Source organism: Salminus brasiliensis, chromosome 14 (assembly GCF_030463535.1).
Source record: "Salminus brasiliensis chromosome 14, fSalBra1.hap2, whole genome shotgun sequence".
Classification (NCBI taxonomy): domain Eukaryota; kingdom Metazoa; phylum Chordata; class Actinopteri; order Characiformes; family Bryconidae; genus Salminus; species Salminus brasiliensis.
This window is the reverse complement of record NC_132891.1, coordinates 13716034-13728757: the sequence shown is the minus strand read 5'-3', so window position 1 is coordinate 13728757 and position 12724 is coordinate 13716034. Positions and strand designations below refer to the sequence as shown.

At 39.9% G+C, this 12724-nt stretch overlaps 1 protein-coding gene across 1 annotated transcript in view; it reads right to left on the bottom strand.

Annotated features, from left to right (window-relative positions):
• Nucleotides 1-12469, bottom strand: part of chl1a (cell adhesion molecule L1-like a) — an 87876-nt gene extending 75407 nt beyond the window's left edge. The window contains exon 1 of the mRNA XM_072696177.1: nt 12410-12469. The gene's annotated coding sequence lies outside the window, so the exon portion shown is untranslated. The remainder of the gene's footprint in view (nt 1-12409) is intronic.
• Between the last annotated feature and the right edge of the window lie 255 nt (nt 12470-12724).

The following is a 12724-nucleotide window of genomic DNA, read 5'->3' as shown; positions in this document are numbered from 1 at the left end:
GAAATAAAGAGTATTACAAAAGAGTTTATTACGACGGACTTTACTGTTCAGGGAAGGCTTTCTACTAGATTTTGGAGCATTGTTGTGCTGATTCGATTGCATTCAGTGAGAACAGCGTTAGTGAGGTCAGGATGTTGGATGATCACCACCCCAACTCATCCCAAAAGTATTGAACGGATCACCCTCGAGAGAACACAATTCCTCAGTGCTGGGTGACTTAATTCCCCATTTATTTATTTAAAGCGGGTGAAATAAGTAATGAACACCTCACTCATTTTCAATGTAAATATATTTCTAAAGGTGCTATTGACATGAAATTCAAACCAAATATGTCCATAAATTAGGTTATGTGTAATAATGAGAAAAGACACAGGTAAAAAGTTTTGAACACCTGAAGAAAAGAGGTGCAAAAAGCCATGGAAAGTCATGACACCAGCTGAAATCTATCAGTAATTAGAAAGCAATTCTGCCACTTGCAAATTAATATCAGCGGCTTCAACTAATGGTCTATAAAAAGGCGTCTCATTACCAAGGTGCCACACAAAACATCTCATGATGGGTAAAACCAGTGAGGTCTCTCAAGACCTTTGCAACCTTATTATTGCAAAACATGCTGATGGCCTTGTTTATAGAAGAATTTCTTTAGAACTACTGAAGGTTTCAGTGAGCACTGTTGAGGCCATAATCTAATCATTTCACCATAATCTGGTCACGACCAGGTGCTCCCGCAATGGCCTGTATGCAGGCTCACCACACAAAACTCCACTACTTGCTACTTGTGAAATACTGGGAGAATATAGTCTGGTCAGATGAGACCAAAACTGACATTCAAAAAACTCGTTGAATACCATAATACCCACCATGTCTGGAGGGCAAAAGCTACTCCATATCACCCCCAAAACACCATACCAACAGTGAAGTTTGAAGGTGGGAATGTTTCTTTCGGCATACAGCAAGGGTATGAGTCATATAATTGAAGGAAGGAAGAATGGACAAATTTACTGAGACATTCTAGATTAAAATCTGCTGCCATCTACCAGGTAGACAAAGATGAAACCAGGGTGGACATTTCAGCAAGACAATGATCCCAAACACACAGCCAAGGAAACTCTTTTCAGAGAAAGAAAATAAAGCTGCTAGAATGGTCCAGCCAATCACCTGACCTAAAACCAATTGAAAATCTTTGAAAGGAACTAAAGCTCAGAGTTCATTGAAGGAGCCCACGGGAACCTTCAGGATTAATTAGTTAATTATTAATTAATTGACTTAATTTATGTCTATTTGTGATTGGATTTCTATTCATGGGTGGATTGAAGGGGTTGTAGCCGACATCTGATGACAATTTCTTGCCAATAGCACCTTTACAAATATATTTACTTAGAAAACTGGTGATGTGTTATTTGTGATACTTATTATCACCTGCTCTATTTATTTATTCAGTCATTCATTTAATCATTCATTGAGCATCGCAACAAGACACTGTTGAGAAAAACATGTTTTGATGTGACGAATCTGAGAAGCCTTGAGTCAAGGCTAGCCACAAGAACACACCGCTTATGCATGCTCTAAGTGTCCATTCTGTAGGCCCTATGTCCAATCCGTTTTTGAGCTGAGAAAGTCCCCCAGTTTGTTCCATTATATGACAAGTATGCTGATAAAGCTATTTTTATCTCTCTCCAGCCAATGACTAACTCATCTGCATTCACTGCCCACTATAAGGCATCAGGCTTCATATGTCCTCAAGAGTGTGACTGGGAGTAACTGTTGCATTGTAAAATGTGGTTCACTCTGCTGTCTGATGGCAAACAGAGCCAAAGGTGCTGGAGGTTTGTGAAAGGGAGGCAAGAAGCGAGAGTTTGTTTTCTGAGGTATACCAAGGTTGTACACGAAAGAGAGATAGCCCATGGGAGGGATGAATGAAGTTCAAAATGAGTGGAAAAGGCATACTTCTAATGAATTGGGGTGGAAAGATACTGATGAATTAAAAATTAAACAAATCAGCAGCAAATAAAGATGCCCAGTTTTTTCCCTTTGAAGATCACTGAAGCTATACATTACACCATATATACATTGAATTTACTTTATTCAATAGAAGGAATAGAAGGATATACACTGCTCAAAACAATAAAGGGAACACTCAAATAACACATCCTAGATCTGAATGAATGAAATATTCTCATTGAATACTTTGTTCTGTACAAAGTTGAATGTGCTGACAACAAAATCACACAAAAATCATCAATGGAAATCAAATTTATTAACCAATGGAGGCCTGGATTTGGAGTCACACACAAAATTAAAGTGGAAAAACACACTACCGGCTGATCCAACTTTGATGTAATGTCCTTGAGACAAGTCAAAATGAGGCTCAGTATTGTGTGTGGCCTCCACGTGCCTGTACAACGCCTGGGCATGCTCCTGATGAGGTGGCGGATGGTCTCCTGAGGAGTCTTTTCCCAGACCTGGACTAAAGCATCCGCCAACTCCTGGACAGTCTGTGGTGCAACGTGACGTTGGTGGATGGAGCGAGACATGATGTCCCAGATGTGCTCAATCGGATTCAGGTCTAGGGAACGGGCGGGCAAAGTCCATAGCTTCAATGCCTTCATCTTGCAGGAACTGCTGACACACTCCAGCCACGAGGTCTAGCATTGTCCTGTATTAGGAGGAACCCAGGGTCAACGCACCAGCATATGGTCTCACAAGGGGTCTGAGGATCTCATCTCGGTACCTAATAGCAGTTAGGCTACCTCTGGCGAGTACATGCCACCCCACACCATTACTGACCCACTGCCAAACCGGTCATACTGAGGGATGTTGCAGGCAGCAGATCTCTCTCCACGGCGTCGTCAGACTGTCACGTCTCTCACATGTGCTCAGTGTGAACCTGATTTCATCTGTGAAGAGCACAGGGCGACAGTGGCGAATTTGCCAATCCTGGTGTTCTCTTGGCAAATGCCAAGCGTCCTGCACGGTGTTGGGCTGTGAGCGCAACCCCCAATTGTGGACTCATACCATCCTCATGGAGTCTTTTTCTAACCGTTTGTGCAGACACATGCACATTTGTGGCCTTCTGGAGGTCATTTTGCAGGGCTCTGGCAGTGCTCCTTCTGTTCCTCCTTGCACAAAGGCGGAGGTAGCGATCCTGCTGCTGGGTTGTTGCCCTCCTACGGCCTCCTCCACGTCTCCTGGTGTACTCGCCTGTCTCCTGGTAGCGCCTCCAGCCTCTGGACACTACGCTGACAGACACAGCAAACCTTCTTGCCACAGCTCGCATTGATGTGCTGTCCTGGATGAGCTGCATTACCTGAGCCACTTGTGTGGGTTGTAGAGTCCGTCTCATGCTACCACGAGTGTGAAAGCACCACCAACATTCAAAAGTGATCAAAACATCAGCCAGAAAGCATAGGTACTGAGAAGTGGTCTGTGGTCCCCACCTGCAGAACCACTCCTTTATTGAGTGTGTCTTGCTAATTGCCAATTTCCACCTGTTCCATTTGCACAACAGCATGTGAAATTGATTGTCAATCAGTGTTGCTTCCTAAGTGGACAGTTTATTTTCACAGAAGTTTGATTTACTTGGAGTTATATTGTGTTGTTTAAGTGTTCCCTTTATTTTTTTGAGCAGTGTATCTACGCTGCCTTCACAAATTGGCAAGATAAATGTAGCTTAGAAGGCAGCATTTTGGATAACATTCAATGTGGACATGCTCGTTACCTTCCTGCATTTGAATACTGCCTGATTAGGCAGCACTGTCTGATTAGTCGGACACAGCCTAAATATCTTCAGGTTTAAATAAGACAGACTCCTCCAAAATCCTCTTTAACAATGGTCTAATCATTTGATGTGGTGCACCTGATTGCATTTTACATTACTACATCACATAATGCATTTTACAAAAGATATTTCTCCAGTTGTATAGATGTATCTATATTTAAATTTATATCTAATTTATATTATATACATACTACCTCCATCTCTTATATTATTAAAATGAAGATGCTTGTTTTGTTTAAAAAAAAAAAAAAAGACAAAGGATTTAATTTCACAAAAGTTTCACCAAACTTCTGTTTAAATGTGAATCTAGCCACTGCTTTACTCTTTCAGTGCATTAACCCTAATGCAAAAGTAGTAAATAGGCTCTCGGGACCACACTCAGCTTAGATGTTTGCATAGTTCAGGTTTTTGTTGACTAAAAGTCATGTATTAACCCATCAGAAAAGGCTCTCACAATTTCTGGCATGTTGTTCATGCTTCCATGCACTGTGATAAGTGCAACCCATTGTCGCCTCACATTGGCTGTGTGTCAGATAACCACCACGTAGGTCGTCATGTTTTCAGCTGAAACAGTGCATGACTGCTAAATTATCCCCAGCATGCTCTAAGAGGAGTGCACCAAGTCAGAGGGGCTGTGCCAAAAGAGGAGATAGCAAGTGAGGAGGATGAGTCAGTCATAAATGGAAAACTTGTTTACATCATGTCCCAGCTTCGGAAGAACATTGTCAACTGGGGGTATTTTGGGTCTCCGATGTGGGCCCACAGAGAAAAAGTGAAACAGAGGCATTACTCTATATCGGGAGACACAGTGAGAGCTCTGTTGAGCGGAGAGAGTGCGAGTGAATGGAGTGAAGTGCACTCCAAGTGCCAGCAAACCATGTCCATGTTCAATGGGAGGAATGTGGACAATTGGTTCTGTCAATGGCGAAGGGCCAGGCCAAGTAGGTGGCAGAGAGACTACAGGAGGATAGCCTACAGGAAGATTATATATTTTTTTCCAGGTATACTTTATGTAGTAAGTATACTAGTATCAATGTACTAGTAGTATACTTGTAAGTGTACTATTTTAGTACTTTTTAGGAGTAATGTGGCCCACTTTATTTAGTTTATGAAAGTATACTTTAAGTATACGTTGTTGTTTTTTGAGTACACAACTAATTTACATGTTACATTACATTACAAGTTTTATTTTCACTTCAACTTCAATCCGACTCTTTTTAGTTTATAAAAATACTCATTGTAAACTATTAGTTTAATAGTTTTTATACTGTAAAGAAGTTGTAATAATAACTTTTTTTTCTTTATTTCTTTTTTTACACTTTAAAGTACTATTAGTGTACCACTAGTTTACTCATTTAGGTATATATATATATATATATATATATATATATATATATATATATATATATATACATATGTGTGTGTGTGTGTGTGTACTTAAACTGTAGTACACTAGTATAAACATTCTAACAGCAATATGAGACCAAAACACCACATATACACAGTCTTTAGGAGGAGTTGATGTTAGACTTTGTCTCATGAAGCCTCTCCAAAGTTAGTCCCTCCCCAAACCACAAGTATACTAACAAAATGTAAATTGGCAGAAACTTAGCTATACTTTTTAAAAGCATATCTAGAGCAAGTATAGTCAAGTATAGGCAAAATATACTTGTTGTACCATAAGCCAGGTATACTTGTGTAAACTTAGTTTAGTTTTATCTCTGATATTTATCCAAATTTTTGTAACTGAGTGTCTTGCTATCCCTTTCTGCTGTTACACTGGGAATTTCCCCACTGCGGGACTAATAAAGGACTATCTTATCTTATCTTATCTTATCTTATAAGTACATAAAAAGTAAACCGAAAGCATCCTTGCTTGTTTTTAACAATGTGAAGTATACTACTGGCATACTTGAATTAACTACTCATTTTTGTGAGGGATTTGTTTGGGCACATTTAGGATGATACTAATGATACGACAGCGCTCTCCCCAGCCGAAACTCATGCATGCTTATGAGCTATCAGCTCTCAGTTCTGCAAAACTCTCCCAAATCTCAGATCTGCTAGATGTAAAATACTGGAACGTTTGTGAAAATAACTCCAGCCAATCAGAGATCTTTAGAAGCTGTTTCTATCATTGCACACACACACCGTTTCTTACTTGACTTCATTCCTATTGGTTTGTTCGTTGCCATGTTGTTGAGTCTAGTGCAATGACTATGAAAAACACATGGACGATGTGGTTCCGATGTGGTTCAGTCTACAGAATTTAATTGTCCGACATTTTGGAAATTTGTGCAACCAGAGTCGGAGCCAAACTTGGTAGACCCACCCTTTTCCCCTGGACATCTGACTTTTAAAACTCAATTGACAGCCCTCAAAAAAGCTAATTGCATCTATATATTTCCATGTGTGGTTTTCACTTTTATATGTTGCAGTCTTCTACGGGCCGGACATAACAGTGGTGACAGCTGCACAAAAAGTCTAATATGCTGATCCTAAACACATCTCAAAATCCACAATGGACTACCTCAAGCGGCACCAGCTGATGGTTTTGCCATGGCCCTGAAAGTCCCTTCACATAAATAACAATAAATATCTGTATATAGACCAAAAACAAAACAAAAGAGCAATGCCTGCACGATGGCTTAAAAATCTCACTAAACTAGCAGCCCTTTGCAAGGACGAATGGATGAAAAATCTCCCACATAAGAACTATAAGACTCAATTCAGTGCTGACCATGCAGGGAGCCTACATTTTAGCTTCAGGCCTCTTTCCGTTGTTGTCACTTTGAAACTATAACAGACTGAAAAAAAAGTAATCTTGCATAAAAACATAATAGATAAAAGAACATAAAACATAAAAGAAATGTATCACCTTTAACTTATCTTGTACTCACAAAGCTATTCAGAGAAATGTATTTTCAGTTTTGTATGCCACTGTACGATTTTTTTTTTTTAAACAAAATCCTAATTTTGTATTTGACATCTGTAGCTATGGCAGTACTGCTGTTGCGTGCTGTCCATAAAATAAAACATTATGATGCATATCAATGAGAAGTTATATTTATATATATGATGTTACATTTTTGGCCATATTGCTCACCCTTAGCGCACGTATGCGTGTTCCCATGTGTGTGCACATTAGCATGCCTGTAAAGGTCACTGAAGCCCAGTTCCTCTTCCTCCACAGGCGGCGTCCATATATAATATTGTTTTCTTTTGTCAGGAGTGCTATAGAAACATGGGAAATGGTAACTACATTAGCTACGGTCAGCGGGAGCAGTCATGGCCCCCTTACTTCTTCCCAGTCAGGTGACAGCAGATCAGGGGAACACGTATAGCACTATAGGCCTTAACAAAATTAATGAAAAATGCTAATGAAAAATATTCTGCATATTCTAGGATTTGAAATCAAAACTGAAATATCCTTACTTTGTAGAAATGATTAGAGTTTAAAAGCAGTTCATTCTCAAATATCCATTTCGGTGATGTCACAAAAAACAACATTTCCATATATCCACCTAAATCGTCTAGACCTCTTTAGCGCAGCTCACTCAATTCTAATGTTATAAGGCATGTTTTAGCAATGAGTGGGAGGGGCTAAACTGCTGTAGGTGGCCTATTTATAAGGCATATTTTAGCATTGAGTGGGAGGGGCTAAACTGCTGTAGGTGGAAAAGGTGGATATATAGAAATATGTTGATTTTTGTGACCAAATAGTTATTTGAAAATGGGCTTCCATCTACAGCAATTTAGCCCCGCCCACTCAATGCTAAAACACGTTATAAGAGATGTTTAACCCTGGGCTACTTTTTTGGAAAAGGCACAGTGCAGGCCAGCCAGTTAGAACACATTTCATTTACATACAGTCGTATGCAAATATTTTGGCACCCCTGGTCGAACTCTATGTATTTTCTAAGTAAAATACATTGAACAGTCTACTGATGGAGGCTCTGTTGATAAAATCAGATGGCCAAAAATGCCTGACAGTAGACATTACTGGTGTTCAATCAAGCAGCAATAGGGAACCTACATATAGTACAATATACACATAAAATATGATCATTCAGATCTACATCTCAAAAGCAATAACTGCTTTGGTCAAAGAGCCTAAACGCTTCATGGTATTTTTAATGCCTTGCCTGTGAGTCATTATTGTGGCTGAAAACTGCCCTGCAGTGTGGAATTCCCAAAGCGGCCCCCGAGGATACTGAACTCTCGCTGTGATCTCCACAGCATGATGCTGTCAGTACCACAGCCTAGACCAGTGTGAAAGAGACATGCATGCATAGGCAAGCCTTTCACTGTGAAATCCCCAAAACAATCTTTTCTTTTTTTGCAGTCCTCTCAAAACATGGGCAGCTTCAGGTTCAACATATCAACAAAACATGCTTCTAATCTAATGTAACAGTCTCATATAGCTACCACTGGTACAGGAGGTTTTTGGTTGAGCAAAACTGTTACAAATGCAACCCAAAATTACTGCATTTAAAACTCCAGTGAAGCTCATTTGACACCTCTGCTATGGGCAAACACTATCAACACCAGCAATCGATGGCTGTGATGCTGTCATATAAGCTCATTACCTTTGGGGGGTGGGGTGTTTTCATTTACTATTCTTCCTTTACTATCCTTTTACTTCATTTACTAAATTTCCTTCCTTAAACACATGCCTCCTTCTCTTTAATTCAATACAGAAAATGTTGTGACAGTTTTCTTCCACATTTGAATGTGAAATCTGAATCTTCTTCTTCAAATGATTCCCAGAAACTAAACATTCAGGACATTCCCTCCACTCTTTGCAGGAATATGTCACTGCAAAATTGACAAAGTTTAGGTGTTTAAAGCTTAAACCGCTCCTGCCCTTACTCCTCAGTTCATGCAATCTGTTCATGCAAGTGAGCATAGCCTCTGGCCTGGGTGGAGACTGTGGAGACTGCTTAACGCTGGGTTTGCTGAGTACACACTGACTTTTCTGAAAATTCTCTTAATCCCTTATCATCACAAAGGGTTTTGCCCTGAATCCGTCCAAGTAATCCGAATGCAGATATCACTTAGGGGTAAATCCTGACAAATGCTGTGGGTGGCGGAATTAACTAGTGTGGACTAGATGAGGCCTCCTATAAAGATAATGCTAAGAAAATGGGATATGCGCTAATTAGCCTATGTGTGAAACATGACAGAATGCTAATAAACTGTTCCCTACTGTCTCTAAATGTGTTTAAAAGATGTGTGTGTGTTTTTAATGGATGGTGCAGCTCTCTAAGTGTTGGGCCAATAATCGGTCGATCACAGATTTAATCCTAGGTGATGCCACAGCCATCTGTAACCAGGAGAGCAGACAGCATAATTGGCCTTGTTGTCTCTAAGTGGGTATGATGGTCCGCCTTTCTTCCCGCATTACTCAAAGCAGTGCTAGCCACCGTGTGTGTCTGTTAGCTGACATAGCAGAACTGTTAGTGTCCGTCAAGTGTGTTCAACTGTCTAATGACGTTGCTCTGGCGGTAGATAGAAAAGAAGCAGTTGCCTCACTTTCATCCATCCAGGTCTGATTGTTTTGAGTGATGGGGGAGTCTTAGCTAGAGGTTAGGGCTTGAAAATATAAACAAATCCTATGGCATTCAAATCTAGAGCTGCCACCCATCATATATTTTGGTTGGCTGTCCATTCCTGGACTCAAAATGTCCCAGAAACCATCCATTTTCTCATATTAGCATTACTTATGATGTTTTTACTTTTTTGTTTCATCCAATACAACCACATTTGTCAATCCAACATAATAGTGGCAACTCTTTTTTTAGACAGAAACAATTTCAAAAACATGTGCAGTTACTTACAACCTGTTTCCTTAAGACGATGATCCACAAAGGGACCACTTGGCCAAAAGTCTTGGTCTCAGTCTTTATACACAGGTGTGCTCCTACTGGGTTGGAATGAAAACTTGCAGCTACAACAGCCCTTCGGGGATAAAACTGATGACCCCTGCCTGATGCCTTAATGGTTAGATTCTCTTCACCTGAGGCAAAGATTCCTTGTGTTAACAGATTCAGGTGAGACTTACTTAAAAGTAAGGCATGTGCTGCACAAAGCTTTTAAAATGTTTTCCAAGGTAAAGCCCTGCATGTTTTACTGTAGCTTTCTCTGACCATCCACAGTGTTGCTATAGAGCTGGATAGACTGCAGAATAATGGGTGTTTTGTGCCTAATGTTTGTGTTGATCACAGCTAGCTAGGTACTTTGTGCATGTTTACAGTCACTGAAAAAAATAAGACATCCCAATGGAAACCTTTATCGTCACTTTAGAGCACTAGAACATGGTTAAAGAGGATTCTGGAGTGGTCTGTCTTATTTAAACCTCAGACATTTATTTTGGTCTGCTCTTCGTTGTTGAATTGAGTGATATCACCTCGGCGAGATCCGTCAGAAAAAAAGGTTATACATGCACATGAGCCTAAAAAGGGATTTACAAAGAACAACTGTAAATCAGCCATTCCAATGCCCAATAAATAATTTACAAGTGAAACAACTGCCAACATGGCCAGGTCAGGCTGTCCCAGCAAGTTCAACCCAAGAGCAGACCGTAGGAAGTGTAAAGAAGTCTCACCAAGTCTAAGCACCAATTGTAAAATGTCTTCCCTGGTCCTTCAGGTAGCTCTTGCAGATCTTCTCCTTGAAGTGCTCACTATATGATATTCGTCTATACGACACTCATGCAATGAGAGTCTTAATATAATCTTAAGTCTGTCAGTTGATCTAGACGTTATGTGAGCTTGACATCAAAACTGAAAAATGCATTCTTTATGATAGACAGCTGACACCAATCGCACACCAGTGAATCCTAATGTAGGTATACGTCAGTTAAACCATGAGTGCATTACGTAGGAATCATGTAGCCTTATAGAAAATCACCCTTAAGTGAAGTGTAACCCAGTAACATTTATCCTCTCTCTTTTTTCTTCTTTATGCTCTCATCCATCATGCCCTCGTCTTCGTGTGCGGTTGCCGTCCGCGGGATGAAACTTCCAGGGCGATGAGAACAACATATCAAAGGAGAGTGGTTTGCAAACCACATCAAAATTACACCAGCGTAACACACCAGTGTCTGCTGTCTATGTCCAAAGCTGTAGAAAGCTGGCTCTCAGCAGGATGTCGGAGGATTTCTGGATTTGCCAATTACACATTTCCAGTCAAGGTGGGTCACAATGAACCAGGCCTGACCCATTTCTTCAATGCTGTAGCAGCCTGAATAGACCAGCTTTAGAAGACAAACCACGGCCAACTGGGCTGATTGGCCGAGGCTCTTCACAATGCTGCTACTGCTTCGCTCTGCTACCAGAGCTAGGTTAACACACAGACAACGTTAAACATGTCAACATAGCAAACTCATTTTTTAAATAAAAAGGTGTAGTATATAAACCTTTATAATAAACCTCTATAATACCCAGTTCATAGGGCCTACAGATGGGAAATGAACTACAAAATCAGCCTGAAATCAAAGCATTTACATACAAACTAGAAATGCACACCTATTCAGTCATGAAACGATCTGTTCAACCAATCATGTGGCAGCAGTGCAATGCATAAAGTGATGCAGATTTAAGCCCGTAATTTTAGATAATGTTCACATGAGCCATCAAAATTGGAAAACACTGTAATCTCAGTGATTTTGAGGGTGGCATGATAGGCTAATTTACATATTTCTAGAACTGCTAATCTACTGGGAGTTTCAGCACACTGGTCTCTAGAGTTTATTTAAAAAGGTATAATAAAGAAAATACAACTAATGAGTGGCAGTTCTGTAGATGAAAACACCTTGTTGCTTTTAGAGATCAACAGAGAATGACCAGACTAGTAGTTTTGCATGCCTTCATGGCCATAATTTACCAATCTTCTAATTGCTACTTCCAACATGATAACACACCATGTCACAAAGCAAAAGTCCTCTCAAACTGGCCTCGGTTTGGTGTTCTTCAGTGGCCTTTCCAAGTCACTGGATCAGAATCCAATAAAACACTTTGGGGCTGTGGTAGAAAAAGAGAGTTGCAGCCTAAAGGTTTCCTGAAAAATCTGCAGGGTATGCAGGATGCAAGCATTTCAGCATGGACCAGAATCTCAAATAAATAGTTCCAACATCATGTGGAATTCGTACCATGACGAATCCATGCTTTTTGAGAGAAAAGGAGGACCTACCCAGTATTCTGAGTAGTATCTGCCAATTCAGCGAGCAAAACAAAACGGTATCACGTGACAAACGTCCACAACATTTAAGTGTATATTTAACAAGAAAAGTGCGTGACATTTATCCTGCATGTATAAGTAAAATAATACGACAAAATAAAAAAATACCTTTAAACTTAATAATTAATTTGTTTTAAGATTTCTTGTATTTTTCACTAGCTTTATTTAACTAATTTATCTCATTTTGTATTTTTAATTAATTGTCCACATTTAACACTACATTTTACGTTTTTCATGCTTTTATTTTGCGAGTTATTATCAGCAATAAGAAAATAAGGGATAAAATAATTTAAGGATTCGCTTCACATGTATATTTATAGCTTAGATATAAACCAAAAAAATATTTAAATTATATCAAACCTTTTTTCAAATTGGAACATCATTTCTTACCTGATTTCGTGTTTTAATCTTCTGAGCTGGAGGTCCCTTGAGTTTTCTCTGGAGTTTGTGAAGTCGTAGCAGGTTGGCTGTCGTTTCTTTTTTCGCCCGTATTCCTACAAGCCCCGCCCCCCGGTGCTAGGATTGGCTAATCCTTTATGTCAATAAGAAATCTACTGGCTTGTGATAATAAAACCGCCAACCACAGAGCAGGGTTTGAGGAGGGCGGGTCTTTTCGGAATACGGGTGGTTAATAGAAATCACGCAGTGAAGGCGTGACAGAAACTTTCCTGCTCGGTGGTTTTTCAGCCGTTCGTCTGTAAGACG